Source organism: Camelus bactrianus, chromosome 8, assembly GCF_048773025.1.
Source record: "Camelus bactrianus isolate YW-2024 breed Bactrian camel chromosome 8, ASM4877302v1, whole genome shotgun sequence".
Classification (NCBI taxonomy): domain Eukaryota; kingdom Metazoa; phylum Chordata; class Mammalia; order Artiodactyla; family Camelidae; genus Camelus; species Camelus bactrianus.
This window is the reverse complement of record NC_133546.1, coordinates 75727781-75748532: the sequence shown is the minus strand read 5'-3', so window position 1 is coordinate 75748532 and position 20752 is coordinate 75727781. Positions and strand designations below refer to the sequence as shown.

General features: G+C 39.1%; 1 pseudogene; it reads right to left on the bottom strand.

Annotated features, from left to right (window-relative positions):
- Window positions 1–1020: 1020 nt before the first annotated feature.
- LOC105078939 (coiled-coil domain-containing protein 112-like) lies at window positions 1021–8894 on the bottom strand (annotated as a pseudogene).
- Between the last annotated feature and the right edge of the window lie 11858 nt (window positions 8895–20752).

The window sequence follows — 20752 nt, the reverse complement described above, 5'->3', positions numbered from 1 at the left end:
ACAGTCCTCTTAGTATAAACATGAAATACTAATGCCAATGTCAGTATGGAACATAATACTTGTCAATTAACATATAATGTTATTAATTATCAGTTAATTAGACTAGTGATATTTAAAGAACATAGTCACTATGTTATTTTCCAAAATAACTGAATATGCTAATATTCTCATCAACTGTATATTAGCGTCATTATCTCATATTCTTCTCTCCTCTCTTTGTCTCCAGATTGGAATAGCCCTCTGTGGATATATAGAAGTGGCCCACAACTGGGAGGTCCTACATTTTTGGTCCATTCTTTCCAAACCTTGCTAAATTGGTAAAGCCTGGGGGGGACCTACTAACATGCTTTCACTCTTTTCTTATAATTTTTCCAATCTTTTTTGTTCTACCTTTTCATTTTCCTTGGCCTGTCTAATCTATAATTTTCCATTCAAATTTATGTAAATCTCTTTCTTGAAACCTAGCAATTTCAGCAGCAGCAGTTTTCCTTTTTCTGCCTTTTTTGGCTTTTCACTTACTTCCTTTTCAAGCTTCAAAAGTTCTTCCTCTTTTTAATTCTTCTCGGTATAACTTTCTAATAGTAACCTTAGTTTAAACTGGCATTAGTGCTCTTCCTGCTGCTTTTGCTCTTTCTCTTCCTCTTTTTAACTTTTTTTAAATATGATAAACTTGTCTCATTGCCATTTATATACTTTTTTTAACATTTTGTATTGATTTATAATCATTTTACAATGTTGTGTCAAATTCCAGTGTAGAGCACAATTTTTCAGTTATACTTGAACATATATATGTTCATTGTCACATTTTTTTCTCTGTGAGCTACCATAAGATCTTGTGTATATTTTCCTGTGCTATACAGTATAATCCTGTTTATCTATTCTACAAGTTTGAAATCCCATCTATCCCTTCCCACCCTCCAACATTTACATACTTTTTTGTTTTACCTGAGCTTCAACTGGCATTTACTATTTCTTCTTTGTTCCTTTTTCCTTGATCATATTCTTGTTTATTCTCTGTCTTTAACTTGAAAGCTTCCCCTTTTTTTGCTGCTTATAGTTTTCCAATTCTGAGGAGATTTTTTTTCTTTTTTCTGCAGTCAGAAATTTTGGGGGGAGGGGCATGTGTATAGCTCAATGGTAGAGCTCGGGCTTAGCATTCACAAGGTCATGGGTTCAATACCCAGTACCTCCATTAATAAGTAGATATATAAATAAATCTAATTTATCCACCCCCCCATACAAAAAAATTTTTTTAAAGAGAAATTTTTGTATAATTTCTCATGTTGCTGCACTCCATCCTGTGTTCTTCCAGGATAACGTCTAGAATTTCTCCCATGAATGTTGTCTTCGTTTTATGTTTGCTTCTTTCTCACCTCTACAAAGGTCTGGTCATCATAATCATCCAGTGCCCTTGTTGCCCTCCTGTTTGCTGAAAGAATTTTTCAAAATCTACCATTTCTCCTGGAAGAGTACATGATGGTACCATCTACGTGATGGTACTTTGTCTACATGAACTTTGCTTGACATTGTTCTGAAAGCTCTCTGGGTTCCTGAGTGACCCAAAGTCCATGTGTCAGTTTCTCTGGATATGGCAGTCAACTCATTTTTAGTTGTTTTCTTTAATACATAAGTTCTTCATATATCAGTCTCTGCCCTTACCTAAATGTGCTCATTGCATTTACAGTTTTTTTCCATTATTTCTCTGAGCTTTCAACAAAATCAGGTCTAAGTGTCACTTCTTCTTAATTTTATTTTTTATTCAAGTGTAGTTGATTTACAATGTTAGTTTCAGGTTTACAGCAAAGCAATTCAGTTATATGTATACATACATATATTTTTTTCAGATTCTTTTTCATTAAATGTTATTACAAGATGTTGAATATAGTTTCCTGTGCTATACAGTAGGTCCTTGTAATTTATCTATTTTATATTCAGTAATATGTATCTGTTAATCTCAAACTCCTCATTTAGTCCTCCTCATCCTTTTTCCTTTGGTAACCATAGTTTGTTTTCTGTCTATGAGTCTGTTTTTGGTTTGTAAATAGAATTGGTATTTTTTTTTTTTTTAGATTCCACATATAAGTGATATCATATGATATTTTTCTTTGTCTGACTTCTATGTGTCATTTCTTTTAACTGATGCTGAAGTCTCTTTACATCATTATGTATTTTGGCCAATTGTTGCTGGATTTTTGCTCTTTGTATTTTTCCTGCTGATAATTTATTTTAAATTCTTCCTCCACACTATGCCCAATAATGAAGTCCTTTTTTGGGTGATAGAAATAACTGTTATTTTCTATTAATAGCTTGATTTAAAAATTTTTCTTCTGTATGTATGATCTTTGCTTTTTTAGTCCAGCTAGCTTTCCACTTCCAGTCTTGAAGCTGAAAATGTTGAATTCCATCCAAAGTACTAAAACAGCCATGATTCTGTGTCACGACTGCTGTGAGTGTGGCCATCTTTTCTGGTAGAGTAACGGGGGCCGCACTGGGCAGGCAGCCTAGGGTTTCACACGGGGGCACTACAGAACCAACACACAGTTCCCAGCATGCAGAAGTGTGACTGTGAATGTGCCAGAGGGAGAGGAAGAACTGTGCCTACATTTCTTCATTCATAAAGTGGAGTAGAAAGATGCTGAGCTCACATCCTCCCACAGGCACACCAAAATTACAACTCCATATGGAGCAACTATCGACAAGAATGACCTAAAGACTAGCAGAAGAGATTCTCCACAACTAAAGCTATAAAGGAGGAACCACAACAAGACAGGTAGAGAGGCAGAGACACGATATAGTAAAGACCTGTACTCCCAGGTGGTGACCCACAGATGGGAGGTTAATCCTAATTGCAGAGGTTCTCCCATGGAGCAAAGGGTATAAACCCCACGTCAGGCTCAGCAGAACATCTGGCTTTGAAAGCCAGCAGGGTTTGCATATGGGAGAGCCAGAGGGCTGTAGGAAACAGACTGCACTCTTAAAGGATGCACACAAATCTCACATGCTCCTAGTGCAGAGGCAGAAATTTAAAAGGCGCATGGGTCAGACCAACTTTCTGTTTTTGGAGAGCCTCGCAGAGAGACAGAAGGACCTAGAACTGCCCCTGAGTATATGCTGTGGACATATTTGGCAGCTTGTTCTCCCGTGAGGAAGCTGGTCCTGTTTAAGTGCTGTGAGTCTTCTCTTTAGCCTATTAGTGATAGAGATTTACCCACAGTGATAGTGATAGAGATTTAGTGGGCAGTGGTAGGCCTGGCATGCCCCAGGCCACACAGCTCTCTGCCAGGAGCTGGCAGCACTCACCAGCAAGCCAGCGCAAGCCCTGGGCGCCCCCTGAAGCCAGCCACACTAGGGCGCAATCATACCTACCAGTGGGCTGGCACCAGCCCTCAGGCCCCCTGAGCCTTGCAGCCAGCTGCTCTGGGACCTGGCCTTGCCTACCAGTGGCTTGGAAGCCACTGCACAAGGCAGGACCTGATAGGAAACCAAGCAAGGGGCTAGCCATGCATTTTATTAGCACACCCAAAGTAGTTGGCCTAACTACAGCAGAAGGGCCTGTGCCGCCCACATCAGGGCGCCCAAGAGCATATAGCTCTGGTGATCAGAGGCAAGTATGCTGCTAGGCACCATAAGATGACTCCTATATAGGGCCATTTCTCAAGGATCAGGAAACATAACCAATCTATGTAATATATAGAAATAAATGGAGAATTAAGGGAAATGATTAGACAAAGGAATAACATATCCAAATAAAGGAGCAAGACAAACCTCAGAAAAAAAATTAAATGAATAGAGATAAGCAGTCTAAAAGAGTTCAAGGTAATGATCATAAAGATGTTTAATGAACTTGGGAGAAAAATGGATGAACATAGTGAGAATTTTAACAAAGAGCTAGAAAACATGAAGAAGAGCCAGAGCTATGTATACGCTGTCTACAAAAGACTCACTTCAGATCTAAAGAGGTACATAGACTGAAAGTGAGGGGATGGAGAAAGGTAGTCTAAGAAGAAGAAATGAAAAGAAAGCTGCAATAGCAACATTTATATTTGACAAAATAACCTTTAAAACAAAGACTGTAACAGAAGACAGAGAAGGACATTATATAACGGAACAGAATAGAGATCCCAGAGATAAACTCACATTGATATGAGCATTTAATCTACAACAAAGAAGTCAGGAATATACAATGGGGAAAAGACAGCTTCTTCAATAAATGGTGTTGGGAAAACTGGACAGCTCCATTGCTAAAGAATCGAACTGGATTACTTTCTCGCGCCATATACAGCAATAAACTCAAAATAGAGACTTACACGTAAGACCTGAAACCATAAAACTCCTAGAAGCAAACATAAGCAGTATGCTCTTTGACATCAGTCTTAGCGATATTTTTTTTGATATGTCTTTTTAGGCAGGGGCAAAAAAGGTAAAAATAAACAAACCTAAAAGCTTTTGCACAGCAAAGGAAACTATCAACAAAACAAAAAAGCAGCCTGTGACTGTAACCCAATAAGGGGTTAATATCCAAAATTTGCAAAGAACTCAACATCAATAAAAAACAAACAACCTATCAAAACAAACAAACAAACAACAACAACAAAATGGGCAGAGGACCTGAATAGACATTTTTCCAAAGAAGACATACAGCTGGCCAACAGACACATGAAAAGATGCTTATCATCACTAATCACCAGTGAAATTCAAATCAGAACCACAGTGAGACACCACCTCATACCTGTCAGAATGGCTATCATCAAAAAGTCAACAAATAACAAGTATTGGCAAGGATATAAAGGAACCCTCAGGCACTGCTGGGATTGTTAATTTGTACAACCACTATGAAAAACAGCACAGAGACTCTTCTAAAAATTAAAAATAGAATGGCCATCTGATTCTGGTTTCACTTCTGAGTATTTTCCAAAGGAAAACAGAACACAAATTCGAGAAGATACATGCACTCCAATGTTCATTGCAGCACTATTTATAATAGCCAAGATATGGAATTAACCTAAGTGTCCACCGATAGACAAATGAATAAAAAGGTGTGGTATATACGAGGTGAGAGAAGTAGGTTAAGGGGATTAAGAGGTACAAACCGTCAGTTATATAGTAAATAAGAGGGGAATGTCATATTCAGAATAAGGGATATGGTCAATAATATTGTAATAGCTTTGTATGGGGACACATGATTACTAGATTTATCATGGTGATCATTTCATAATGTATGCAAATGCCAAAGCATTGTGTAATATACCTAAAACTAACATAATATTGCATATCAACTAGAGTTCAATAAAAATAAAAGTAAAATTTTAAGAATAAAATACAGTAAAATGGGGTAATACAGTGCCCACCTCATGAGGCTGTGTAATGATTGAGCTTATTATATGAAACTTAGAATAATTTATTCCAATTTTATCTCTAGTTATCATTATTACCTCTAGCTCCTCATGTTGCTTTTTCTGTATATTGGCTTTGCTTATTCCTTTTAATGCTGCTGGTATTTTTCACATGCCTCCTTATCCTTGGATGTCCTGTCATGCTTTAAAAAGATCTGGTCACTAGAGTTCTGCTGTTGTATGAATGGGATCACTTTCCACATAGGTCTCGCTGATAAGGGTTTTGACTGAGAACTCCATGCACATGGGTAGACCCGCCATACCCACTAGGAGCCTTCCCTGAGGGGCTGGTGAGCAGGGGAGCAACATCATGCTGTGGATCCCCAAAAGTGGTTGGTTTTCATACACATCACATCCTTTTTATAGATTGTCAATTAATATGGCATTAAAGAGGCATGGTAATTATATCCTGAAGTGGTGGATATTGTGAGTAAAATGTACAAAATGCCAATAAAATCTTTACAGAGGTCCTGCACTAAATAGAAGAATCAACTGCTTAATTACACATGAAATTTTATCACTTTGAAATAATGTCCTAAGATTTTTGAAAAGTGACTTGCAAATTGACTCTCTAGAATGGAGAGTAACAATGTAATCATTGTGATTTTTTTGTAGAATTCCAGAATCACTTGTGATTTATTATAGATTCTTTAATTTTGTTGATTCAAAAACAGGACAGTAGCTTTTAAATTTTTTTCCCTAAGGTAATGGTGTCTGTCTGGACCATTTGCAAACTCTGGAACCCAGGAGAGGAGGATGAGGCAAAATAGAGGAAATACTCTCGGGTAAACAAGCCTTATGACCAAAAATGGAGTAAGAACTTTCTGTCCCAGTCTTAGGCTGTGGTCAGTAGCTTTGCATATTTCTGTGCTGGATTTCATAACTTCCTGTGATATCATCTGTTATTGCCCAACAGCTTGAATTAGGACTTCCCTTCCAGGGCTCTGCCCTAGAGGTTTCTGAAAAGAGCACTGAATTCAAAGTCAGGATAGATAAATTTCTCAGTCCAGCTTTCCTTCTTACTCCCTGACCTGAGAAACTGATGTTCATTGGTCCTTATTTCCTGAACAATTCATACTCCTGGAAGGCAGAAGGAGCTTCCCTACAAGTAATGAGTTTCTTGCCATTAAAAGCGTCTAGAGGACACTTGAAGAACTACTTCTTAAGACTCTTGTGAATCTTTATTTACTAAGAAGATTGGACTTAATGATCCTGAAAAATCCTCTGAACCCTCCTGGAACTCAGTGATTTTCTGCTTTCATTCTGGTGAAGGGAAGGAGGCAGGAAGGGAACGAGGAAGGGAAATAGGTTATTTATCCAGCATCTCGTGGACCTCTCAGCCTTGGTCTCTGGAGTTGCTCCAGTCTTCCCGAGGTAGTGCTCTGCCTGGGATACACACTTCCTTGATCTCTTGCTATTCTTTTCCAATGTGTCCCTGGAAGTATCTGTAAGTCAAAGGTGGGCAGATATATACCATTTGGAGGGGTGGCCAATGAATGCAAGCAAGATTTCTTTGAATTCTTACTCTTTATGTAAAACAATCTATAAGAACTTAAAATTATACATCATTGTATATGTGTTTTCTATTTTAATATAAAGTAGTATTTTAAATGATCAATCACTGGGGACAGGGGAAGGGTGAAGGGCTTGACCCAATCCATCTAGGAAGGTGTTCCTCTGGTTTCTTCATATGCATAGCGCAAATGCACTCCTGTTTAAGAAGCTCAGGTCAACATGCTGGATCTGCAATCTGAATTCAGATTTACTACCCATGATTTTCTCACAGACCTTAGAACCTACTTCTTTTTTTTTTTTTTTTTTTTTTTTAGGAAAAACTTAACAACTTTATTTAAAGTATAGTTTCCTTTTCATGCAAGCAAAAGAGCGATATATGATAAATATGTCTTAAAGAACTCTTTTAAGTCTTTTTTTCCTGGTCTTTTTTTGTAACTTTTTAAACAACTTTATTGTGGTATAAATTCTTTACAGTAAATGACACATATTTCAGATGTACAATTTGATGGATTTTGATAGATGTAGACACCTATAAATCTACCACCACCATCAAGATACTTAACATTTCCATCACTCCCCAGAGGTGCAAATTTCAAGCTCCCAGTTTATCACTTTCTACCATATTTACTCCCAGTAACCATAAGTTTGTTCTCTATGTCTGTGAGTCTGTTTCTGTTTTGTAAATGAGTTCATTTGTGGCTTTTTTTTTTTTTTAGATTCCACATATAAGCAATATTATATGGCATTTTTCTTTCTCTTTCTGGCTTACTTCACTTAGAATGATAACCTTCAGGTCCATCCATGTTGCTGCAAGTGGCATTATTTTATTCTTCTTTATGGCTGAGTAGTACTCCATTGTGTGTGTATATATATATTATATATATTTTATATATATATGTATATATATTTATACATACCACAACTTCTTTATCCAGCCATCTGTCAATGGACATTTAGGCTGTTTCCATGTCATGGCTATTGTAAATAGTGCTGCTGTGAACACTGGGGTACATGTGTCTTTTCGAATTAAAGTTTTCTCCAGATATATGCCCAGGAGTAGAATTGCTGGATCATATGGCAAGTTTATTTTTAGTTTTTTAAAGAACCTCCATACTGTCCTCCATAGTGGCTGCACCAGTTCATGTTCTTGTAACCTACTTCAGTAAGGCCTGCCTTCTCCAACACACCAGGGGAGTCCATGTCTTATTTAAATAACCTCCTCTCTCTTCCTTCATGCCTTGCTTTTCACTTGGCTCTTACTTTTACGATGACATATTTTAGTAGAATTATTTCAGAATTTGTCTTAACTCAATCTGAATGTGCCTCACTGACTAATAAAACTCCTGCCCCTGAAAAAGGTGTATTATGGTTTTACATTTTGCTACAATTCATGATATGTCTTTGGAAAAGAATTGTGCATTTTATATAATTTGTCAAGGACAGTTTCAAAATGTGTAACATCATCAATCTCACTGACAACATCTCTAATGGTTTCACTCTGTAGTCAGAATTTTGCCAAACGCAAGCTAATACTCAGGCCATCACACACCTGCTCCCTGCCTATTGTTTTAGATATATCATCTGTTGAAAAGACAACCAAGTTCAGGGGAAAAAAATTCATCCTTGAAGCATTTCTTTCCTAATTAAGACAACAGATGTTATTTGAAGTTGTATACCTGGGGAATTGATTACTTCAGTTTTAAAAAGGAAGAGGAATTCACAGATCAGCTTTCTTAATAGTTTTTTGAATCAATGTAGCCAGCCTGGCGGTGACTTATAATAGTCAAGAATTTGTGATGGTTGTCATTTTCAACAATTTGCTGGCGTTTTCTAAAAGTGCTTTTCCTTGAGTTACTGTTCGGACTTCATTGCTCCCCAGCGAGGGCGTGGTGTCTGGTATCCCTCACACAGCAGGAGGCTGGACATGGCTGGCCCAGCTCGGATAGGCTTGAGGGACTGGCGCAGCTGGCAGGAAGTGGCTCCCATGGCCTCTGTGGTTACATGGAGACAAAGAGCAAGCAAGGTCAAAGGTCAAGGTCAGAAATGCCTGGCTACACCAGTCAGCAAGGCAAGAAGAGCCCGAAGTAGGCAGCAGTTGACTGGTGCAGCCTGTGGGTCAAAGAGTCAGTGAAAACTGAGAACAAGAACCCGCCACTAGGAAGAGGCGGGCAAGATGCAGTCCTGGCAAACAGCCGGAAGATGAGCTCATGCCACCTTCTGAAGTGTAAGGGGCCAGGGCAGAGGGGCAGCCCGTGCCCCACGAAAGCTTCGCTCTCTGTATCTGTTATCCTTCTCTGTGCCTAAGGGGATGTGGCAGAGATCACATTCAGTCTTGTGTGTGAAGCTTGTCATTATCATTGTTAAAATTATGGGATATATGATATAACTGAGAAATAGATGGATAGATAACCTTAAAAAAACTTAAAAAAAAAAACAGCTGCAAGTTAAGAATATTTTCTTTCTTGTGACATAACAAAATAGAGCAGAGCATTTTGGCGGTGTCATCTTCTTTGAATTCAGTCTGCTCTTGTTAGTTTCTAACCAGAGTGTTTAATTAGCATCTGTGATTGCCAAACATTTGTGAGAGTTATAATCTGCAGACCAATTATCTATTGATTGTTACTGTGGCAAGTTCTGGTATATACAAGGAAAAATCCCAACATGAAAGAATCAGATTTTCTTACATACCAGGTCTCAAATTATGCAGCTACTTTGACAGTTTTAGTGTCTTGATTAAATATTTTATGATGATACTACTTAAGATAAAATGTAAAAGCTAATTTATAGTGACATCTCTTTATGTAAAAGGCTCCCAAGCTAATTTATTACCAGGTTGAAGCATGACAGTGGATACAACCATGCCTAAAGTAAAGAGACTTCACAATTTTCTTTCACATTCCTAGTCAAACAACTTCTACCAAAAAATTTATATGAAAAACGGGGGTCTTTAATTTTACAAGACTCCACTTTATTTTCCTATAATATCACCTTTAGTTTCATTCTTCAATCCAATTTAGTACCTGCTATGTTCTGTACTAAGTAATAAATTTGGAACACTATGCACAATTGTAATTCACTGTAATATCTGTACATTTGAGGAAATTTAATGTTGAAGATTCAGACTTAGTTCTTCTCAGATTACTCACTTATCATCCTCTGCTCAACAGAAAAGTAGTAAATCACCCGCCAAACTGATGCTCTGGTTTTCGGTTTTCTAATTGCCTCTCACCATCCTGATTTTGTCTTCTAAATTTATGACATTACATCATCCTGAAAGGGCTTTGGGAAAAATAAACACATATATAACTATTTAATCATGGTTTTGGTTGGGGTAGAGGGGATTAAGGAATGACTTTTTTAAAATTGAAGTATAGTTGATTTACAATGTTGTGTTAGTTTCTGGTGTGCAACAAAGTGATTCAGATAGGTAGATAGATAGAAAAAAGAAAGGAGGGAAGGAAGGAAGGAAGAAGGAGGAAGGAAGGAAGGAAGGAAGATTCTTTTTCAGATTCTTTTCCATTATAGTTTATTGCAATATGCTAAATATAGTTTTCTGTGCTATACAGTAGGACCTTGTTGTTTATCTTTTTTATATAGAGTAGTGGATATCTGCTAATCCCAAACTTATTCCTGCCTCTGCCTTTGGTAACCATAAGTTTGTTCTGTATATCTGTGAGTCTATTTCTGGTTTTTTAATATGTTCATTTGTACCATTTTTTAAGATTCCACATAAAAATAATTTCATGTGATACTTGTCTTTCTCTGTCTGACTTACTTCACTTAGTATGATAATTTCTAGGTCCATCCATGTTGCTGCAAATGGCATTATTTCATTCTTTGTTATGACTGAGTAATATGCCATCATATTTATATGTCTATATACACACCACATTTTATTTATTTATCTCTTGATAGACGTTTAGGTGGCTTCCATCTCTTGGCTGCTGTAAATAGTGCTGCTGTGAGCATTGGGGCGCATATATCTTTTCACATTAGAGTTTTCTCCAGACACACACCCAGGGGTGGGATTGCTGGGTCATATGGTACTTCTATTTTTAGTTTTTTAAGGAACCTCCGTACTATTCTCCACAGTGTCTGTACCAATTTGCCTTCCCACCAACAGTGCAGGAGGGTTCAAAGGCACTACTTCTAATGCTTTATTTATAGTTACATATGACTATATAGCAGTACAATTAATAAACTAAAGCATACAATTGTAATCTATAAATTCAGAAAATCTGGGTAGTGATGGATGATGATTATTTCTGAGGCTTAAGAGGGTTTTTGTAAGTAAATGGATTTCAAGGATTATTAAAGGGGAAACAAATGACATGGGATTTTATGTTGGTAGGTTTTGTTCCAGGAGCGTTAAAGGTGTTATAAAATAAAGAAGAGGAGTTGAAGAGGATGCTAAAAAATAGGACAAGGAAGAGACAGCAAAGCTAGGCACAAGCTGAAGAAGCACCTGCTTACGGCACCTTGCAGGTTCTTATGGGACCATGGGTGATACAGGAGGTGGCAGCAGCAGTAGGACAATGGGAAAGAAAGATGTCTTTGGTCACAGCATTTTGGTGGGAGGAAAAAGGAGAAAACGGGGCAAAGATTAAGGACAGAGAGACCAGATGGCGATAGTATTGAGCCAAAACCCAAAATATGTCATGGACTCAAATCTGAGCAGTAAGACCTGGTAAAATGGAAAAATAATAACACAAATAGAATTTATTTGATCAACTTAATGTACTTACATTCATTTCATCTAGAAAGTATTTGAGATGAATTATTCTAAAAGACAAGGAGGATATATTTCTAGTAAGATTTAAGAAACAGAACCAAAAGAAAGAGGGGGAAGTACGTGCCAGCCGTAAGGGTCAACAGGGCGACTGTTTGAGCATAAAATCCGGAGCTTCCTCCTTCCTCCCTCTTCCGTGATGAAGAGGGAAACTTTATAAATTATAAAATATTCATTAAATATCATTATCTGAAATAATTGCATTCAAATATTTGGGAGATAGAAAATGGTTAGAGACGTAGTTCCTGGCTGACAACAGAGAGAATAAGATGTAATGAATAATAGCGTCAATGTGTGCTTCACATCAAATAGATAAATTAAACCTGCACGACTGCTTTGAGAGCAACCTAAGATGAAAACCCGTGGTCAGCAATTATGGGACAGTTCTACAAAAGCAAGGACAAAAATGTCATCGTCCAAATGTATCATCTTCGTGGGATCAGACCTGATCCAAGGACATTGGTTCATACTTAATGCTGGATACTGGACACATTTGTGGACAGAATAGTCCCTGCCTTCACAGAGCTTCCATTTTGTCAGAGGAGTTTGAACATAAAGTTTAAAAGATACAAAAATAAAATAACTACAGAGTGTGAGAGATGCTAAGAAGAAAATGAACACTGCTATCAAGAGTTAAAGGGGTGGAGGGGTGTCCTGTTTTAGTCTAGAATTAGGGAAGGGCTTTTTGAGGGAATGACATTAGAAGGAGGATTGGGGTGTACGGAGTAGTGGATGACACACAGCCCAAGACGGTCCTTCCCCGCTGCCTGTCTCCCAGACTTCCAGTATGCTGCACTGCTTAAGCAGGGTGTTTATGACTGTGCGCTCTGGGCAGGTGACCTGGAGTGCAGGCATTCTGCATGGCTAATGAAGAAAATTCCATATATTTTAGAGACCAATGAGCTGGTGATACAGTCAATATCCTATTATAAAAATTAATGAGCTTAACCAATATTTATCTCAAATGAAATTTGGAGATGTGCTAGGGACTGACTTGTGTTCCCACCCCCAAAATTCATATTTGAAGCCCTGCCCCCCAGTGTGATGCTTTTGGGTGATGTGGCCTTTGGGAGATAATTAGGTTTGGGTGAGGCCTGAGAGTGGGGCCCCTTGATGGGATTAGTGTCCTCCTAAGAAGAGACACCGGAGAGGTTGCTCCTTTCCCCTGCCTCCTTGTGAGGAGACAGTGAGAAGGCAGTTAGGAAAAGGGCGCCCCCGCCAGGGAATTCAGGGAACTGACTCAGCCAGCACCTTGATCCTCGACTTCCCAGCCTCCAGAACTGTGAGAAATAAACTGTTGTTTAAGCTGCCCAGTCTAATATTTTGTTATAGCAGTTAGACAGACTGCTACAAAGATGGGGCTGAAGAAATAGTAGGATTTAGAGAAGAGAGTCATAAGATAGGAAAGAAATACAGAAATGTGTTCCAGACGCTTATTCTAAATCCCAATTCTGCTACAGACAGAAGTGTAGTGAGTCCAAGTCCCTCTCTCCCACTCAGAGGGATTCTCTGGGTCTCAGAAGTGACTCCAAGCTGCCACGCACAGAGTAGCCTGATTCTCGCAGGTCCCCAGACAGTGCAGAGTGGTCCTGTCTGCCTGTGTTGAGGGGTTATCTCAACCCCCTGCATAAGAGCAGCTAACAGTTCTCCTTAGTTCAGTGATGCAATATGGTAGCATTTTTTCATTGATTCCTTCTTATTGAAAAGAATTTGTTTGCATAAAAAATTAAATGAAAATAAATACACAATGTAAAGTAATTCTTCTGCCAATCCCAGTCCCAGAGTCTCCAATCTCCTTCTCCAAAGGCTACCAATGGTAAGCATTTTGTGTGTAATCAAGATGTACTTAATGCACACACAAGTATTAATATTTGTGTTGAATACACACACACACACATTTAAATCCAAATGGCAAAACTGTGCAAATAATGTCCTGTGCCACCTTTGCCACCAATTAGCTGTGTGTCTTGGAGGTCATATGGTACATTTTATCTACCTTGTTCCCCCATTAATGCATCTGTGTTCCCAGTCTTTGCAGTTATAACAATGATGAAATGAACGTCCCGTTTAAATACTTTCACGCACGTGTGTGTGTATGTCTGGAGGATACATTCCTAAATCAGAATCGCTGGAGCAAAGCAGGTGCATGTTTCAGGTTTCAAAATTTAGAATTTTTAATTTTTTCATGTATTTCTTAATTATATCGCAAAATTCAACAGTTATAATAATCTGATATATTAGACTGCACATTCACACAATTACCAAATTGCCTTCCAAAGAGGGGACACCAATTTGCACTCCCACCAGTGACATGAAATGCCTGCGTCAAACTATCCTGTGAATGTTTTAAGTAAATAACTCATACCAACTGTGAACGAAAAATACTGCAAACCATACCAGTAAACAAAGAAGGCTGAAGCCATCAAGTCATCAGCAGCTGCCACCACCCCCCAGGGAAGACAAGCCTGCGCCTGGCCTCTGCAGCCACTCACCGTGGTGCACCCTGAGGGGACTCAGAATAAGAAAGGAGAGGATCCTGGCCCTAGAGAACTAGGTGCTTGTCAAACGAATGAATTCAATGAGCCCAAATGTTTGCTCCCTCCCATACATAGAAAAACACTAAATTCTTTAACTGTCATGAAATGTCTGGGTTTTTTTAGTTAACAAGTAATCTTTTAATGTTCCAACTACCTGGTCTTTGTTGTAAAGCTCCTATATATCCTAGCTCCTCCCCTACCTCTTCGGAGCAGCCCCTCAGAGCCATCTGAAAGGCTGTCATCCCAGGCTCGAAGGGGTTCGAGTCCTCAGAAATGTCCGCCAAATAAAACGTAACTCTCAACTTTCAGGCTGTGCATTTATTTCAATCGACACAACCTTACGAGGAGGTATGATTACTATTCTCAGTTTAAAACTGAGTTAGTCGAGGCACAGGGTGAAGCAACTTGACGAAAGTCACACAGAATTAAGTGACTAAAGCGAGAGCTGGGTTCACCAGACCACCCCTTTCCCACTCTGCCGCATGGCTTCCAGAGTTTCGGTCCTCACTTAAAGATGATGGAACTTGGCCACGTTATTTACCTCCCACCTATGATTTCTGTGTATGTAAAAGGGAAATAAAATTGATATAAGGATCAAATAAGACAACATACAGAAAATCCCGAGCACAAGGAGCTCAAATAAGTTCTTTTCTCCCCGTTGAGGTAACGCATGAGTCACAGGGACGAGTAAACCATGGCCCTAGCCAGTCCTGTTCAACGATATGGAAATTAGAGAAGCAGCTATGACCCTTTTCAATGTTAATGCTGTTCCTGAGTCCAAACTCGTACTGCTTGGTGCACGACAGGCCGATACATCAAGAGACAAGTTCTTGGTGCAAGAAATAGTGACTTTATTCAGAAAGCCAGCAGACTGAGAAAATGGTGGCCTAGTGTCCCAAAGAACCATCTTGCCCAGTTTGGATGCTAGGTTCTTTTACAGAGCAAAACGGGAGAGGAGGTGACAAGGCAAAGTAAAAAAAGCATAAGTTATTGCAAATATTTCCTGGTTCTGGCCAGACTCTGGAGGGGATGTGTTAATTTCTTCCTTCCTGCAGCCATTCACAGGTGGGCCTGGTCTGCATGTTTCCTGTGAGCTCAACAAAGGTATTTCACTCATTACGTGGGAGGCAGGGTTCCTGGAGATGGGCCATTATGTACACTTTAGGCTATAGGCAGCATCTCTTCAGTGACTGACTTGTAGCAAAAGCAGTAGAAGGCAAAGGTCAAAGTAAAAGAAACAGACCAATATGGAGTCAGACTTGTCCTTCCCCATCACGGTGCTGTGGCAGCAAAGCCGACTGAAATTTGTGGCCTCCTTCCCTGTCTTTCTTAGTTGGTGTTTGGCTCTGCTTTGTCTTGGCCCAGCTTCTTCTACACAGGGTTCCATCAGATTTCAGCCCCTGGAAACCAGTCTAAGAAGCAGGAGTCATTTGAACCTCCTGGAACTGGTTTTCCCACCTATTTAGGGAATTTCTCAGAGTTCTGTTTACTACCAACAGTCTTTGGCTAATGATAAACTGGGAGCAAGTGTCATCCTGTGAAGAGGAATGGAAGGGAATACATGTATGTTCAGCCAGAGTAAGTTGCGGCTTAGAGACACAGTGACTCAGGGAAAACTGCTGTTGCGTGAGCCTGCTCGTCAGAAGATTGCCACACACCCTGTTGTTAAATTTTGTTTTTTTAATGTTCAACTGCTTGAATCAATATTCATTGAACAACTCTTTTGGGGGGAGTCTTAAGAATAAGCAATCCAAGGAGAGGTGCATTTTTCCCATGTGGCTATTTGGAAAGGAGGCCCCCTGCTGTCAGGCGCAGGGGCTGAGTTAGGAGCAGGGCTTAGGCTGAGCCTGCAGTGATGTGGCCGTAGTCATCCTGTCCAGCTGACTCCTTCCCATGTTTCTCCTCTAGGGGGTCGGGTGGGATCAGGATTGGTTAAGCTATGTTGTGGAAATTGCTAATCACCCACTCAAAGAGAGTCCGTAACGGGCCTTCCCTTTAGGCTCCACAGCCCAGAGACTGCACCAGGGGGATGACTCACGCACTGCTTCCTCAAACATGTTTCCTTCACAGCGTGCAGAATGTCCATATATAACCTCACGCTGCGGCCTGTCTCCTCATCTCTGAGTGACAGCAGAGCTCAGTAAAATAGGCTCGAAATGGGAAGCAGGACATTTAGACATGGCTGACTTGACATAATGGTTTTGATGTGACTCAGGAAACTCACCAGCACATAAAAATGTCAAAATCAAAAAAAAATCACTGTTCTTTTTACAACCGGGTTATAAAACAACAAACACTCCAACAGTTACACTAACTCTATCCTTCACTTCACTTCTCCCTCTCACCTGACCCATTACCCTATATCGGAGTCCCCAGGTTGCCCTTACCCCTGTCCCACCCTCAGCACGCACCCTGGCCCGTCCCCTCTTCTCCAGTGGTGCTAACCAGCAAGGGCACACGACTCAGACATTTACCCGGGCATTTTTTCCATAAATACCTGCTAAGAGCCAGGCACTGTTCCAAAGCACTGGAGTGAATGTGCTCTCCTTTCTTTCTTTTTTCCTTCTTGGTTTGTGCTTCAGCTCAGGAAGAGATTCCCATATTACGTAATTTAGGAAAAAGAAATAATTGCAGATTGGCAAAAAGTATTTTAAACAATCCTATGGACGAAAGGTTCAGTTCAACCCATTACTACTACCACTACTGTACATTTATAAAAATGTTTCAGAGACTTGTACAAAAAAAAAAAAAGAAACCTGTCTCTGAATGTCCTACAAATTTGGTAAATCTGGGTATTTCACAATCACCTGTTTTAGCTTAAGGAAAAAATATAGTTTCCTTATTCATTTTAAAATTTTATGGCAACATAGAACGGTTAGTTCATGCTTTAATGTGCTTCCACTGATCCAATACATGGCAAAAGTATATTAAAATATAAAAGGGAAAACTCAAAACACATGTCTGGACCCAAAGCCTGTTAAACATTCCTGTGTACCAGAAACAGGTGCAGAGCTGAGCAGAACTGCGGCCACAGCTGCTGGGCTGGGCTCTAATCCTGAAGAAGGCGGTGACAGCTGGGAATCATGGGAGGAAAACTGAAGGTGTTCCAAGGAAATCAGAAGATCCTTCTGGTGAAAAGAAGTTGAACATCCAGCCACCCACTGCCCGGGGCCGTGGCATTGTGCAGTGCTTCACAAGCAAGAAGACAAAACACACCTTGCACCTGAGGAGCTGCACTGAATGCCCCTTCCTGGGACCTAATGTCATATTTCTGCTGAGACCAGGAGCAGGGGCTCTGCAATACCCTGCAATAAATCTGGCTTGGAGGTGGAGTTCAGGAAGTTGAGAGAATGAAGTGGAAAACCACAAGACAGGGAAGTGTGGAGAGAAAGAAAGAAGGGTAAATTTTCCATTCAAAATGAGGCAGCAAAATAAAATTTTAAAACACATGGAGAATTCTAATGCTGTGAAAGTGATCCAGCCAAAAATCAACACATTGCAACATAATCTCCTTCCAGGTGAAATTCTATGAAACTGTCTAGAATAAAAATGCTTTGAATGCTCAAGGAGAAAAGGGAAAACATTACATGATTTTGTTAGAAAACAAAAAAATATGAGAAACCAAAAATGAAACAAATCAGGTAAATTAAAACCAGAATGACTAGGTATCTTAGAAACTGTCTATTGATTGAAATAAAAAATTCAAAAGGTCAGGTAAACTTTGGAACAGAGACAACGAAAGAAAAAAGTATACATTGGAAAATATTATTGAGGCGTTCACCAGGTTCACACTGTAGGGAATAAAATATGAAAGAATAAGTGGAGAGATCATACACCCCAGTGTGCCTAGAAGAGTTCCAATTTACACCTATATCCTGATGTAATTAGTAGTGGCACTCCTTTCAACTCCCAAACACGTCCCAGTTTAGACAATAAATTACACAGTCACCCAAGAGCTAATATCTAGAACAGACTGAAAGATGAGTAAGACTACCAGAATGAAAGAATAGAAAGAATCACAAAGAAGTGGTATCTGAAAAGAAAAGACTTGTGAAATTGAGTAAAGACATGTGACCTCAAATTGAAAGTGAACTATAAAAACCGAGAAGGAGCTATTGAAATATAGTCACACCTGGGCTCATCACCGAGAAGCTGGAAGACATCATGGGTTAAGAGCCACTCTTGCCAGCTACCAGGAGAAAGACAGATTACCAACAAAAACGGTCATTAAATGTTAAATCAAGCAAGTTTCCCACCAGCAACAATAAATGCCGTAAGACAGTAGGGAAATATATTCAACATAATGAGGGGAACTGTCAATAGAATATCATCCTCAGGTAACTAGGCAACAAAAACAAGATTCTGGAAAATAGATATTCAAACTGTAATTGACATGCACTTAGGTTCTTAGGTTTGAGAGGAGGGTAAAAATTCTAGATAACTTCAGGTATTTGGGGGGGAAATCATAGTTTACTTACAATTAATTAACTTTACTGATGAATTTTTTACTTGTATATTGAAATTCTTAAGCTATTTTGTGGGAATTAACAAATAGGACCCTATTTATTTATATATGGAAATGGAAAGGTCTAAGACCAGCCAAGGCAATTTTAAAGAACAGAAAATTAAAGAAGTTGCTCTAAGAGTTATCAGGATGTATTGGCACAGCTACGATAGTTAAGACGACGTGGTATCAGCACAAGAATAGACAAACAGACACATGGAACAGAATAGAAACATGTATGAACATTTGTTTTATGATGAAGTCTAATGCAAATGAGAAAATAATTATTTATTTTACTAACAATGCTGGGTCAATTGGTTGTCCATATGGAAAAAATTATCTTGCTATCCTAATTCACGTAACACATGAACGTCTATTCTGGAGTAGAAGGCAGATATGTATCTGCATGAAAGGTAATAATAAAACACCAGAAAGATAACAGAGAGTATCTTCATGGCTTTAGGGTGGGCAAACAATTAGTTAAAATGTTAATCAATGAGACGTAAGTAAAATCAAGAACCTCTGTTCACCAAAAGACCCCAGTAAAAGGCTGAAAGAGAAAGCCAGAAGCTGGAAAAGATGCTTTCAGTATTTCATCTGACAAAAGATTATTATTGAAAATATGTGAAGTATTCCTGTGAAGTAATATAAAAATCGCCCACAGAAAAATGGGCAAAAACTTGAACAATGAACCGCTAACTCATGAAAGAGAAGAGATCCATGGATAATAAGCAAATAAAGTACTCAACGGAGGATTGAAAATTGTGCATATACCTGTGCACTGTTTATGGCAATATAAATTGGTCCAGCCACTTCAGAAAACTGTTCGGCAGTAACTGCTAAAGCTGAGCGTGTGCATAGCCAGCAATTCCAGTATTTCACTCCTACAGGCATCCCCAACATAAATGTGAATGAAAGAAAGTAACAGGCGTATCTGAAACAGCATTATTCACAGTCACCACCCACTAGGAGCAGTGTAAATGGCCAGCAGGTGTAGGATGGATACATAAATTGCAGTGCATCCATACAGTGCGATACTCCACAACAGTGCAGTGGGCGAGTCGCTGGTACAAACAACAGTATAGATGAGTCTAGCAACATGGCTTTGAGCAAAAGGCATCAGACACAAAGAGTTCATATTTTATTATTCCATTTACATAAAATTCAAAACAGGAAAAGCTAATCTGTGTGAGGAAGACCGAATAGTGGTCAAGCTTAGGAAGGGAACGGGAGAGACGGGGAGGGAGCACCAGTGTGGCCTTGTGGTGCTGGTGATGCTTGCTTCTTGACCTGCATTGTTGTTACACAGGTGTATTTACTTCATGAAAACTCATTAAAGCACTCTTATGCATGTAAGTGTGCTCATTTCTGTATATTTGCTATACATCAAAGTGGGGAAAAGACAAACCTTAGGTAACCAATATAGAAAGATAAATAATCTTGATATCTTCCAAATCACTAGATGAATCGAAAGGAAGACAAAACAGGACGATATGAAGGAGGAGAAAGAGGAAGAAGAGGAGAGGAGAAGAAAAGAAAAGGAGAAACACCGAAGCCTTTATCAATCCAACAGAAGGTGGGATAGCAGGGGAAAGAAGAGAAAATGGATGGTAGGCAGAAAACACGAAAGGAGGTGGTAGAAATAAGCCAAAGGCATAAGATATCAGAATGAATGTAAATAAATAAAATTCACCTATTAAAATATAGAGATTATCAGGCAAAATGACAATAATATAAATTCAGCTATATGCTAATTATAAACAGCACACCTAGCACCAAACTAAAAAAAAAAAACCAAAAACCTGGAACATAAAGTTTTGAAAAACTATGTAGGTTTTATAGTAAGATGCATTACAAAAAATAGCCCAAATCCCCAAGACAATAAAGCAGTTTTGCACCTAATATACCATTACTTTGGACAGAACAAACTAACAGGGTTACAAAGTACAATTAGCAAATACAGAACTATAGTAGGAGATATCAAACCCTTCAATAAGAAGCATATAGATCAAAC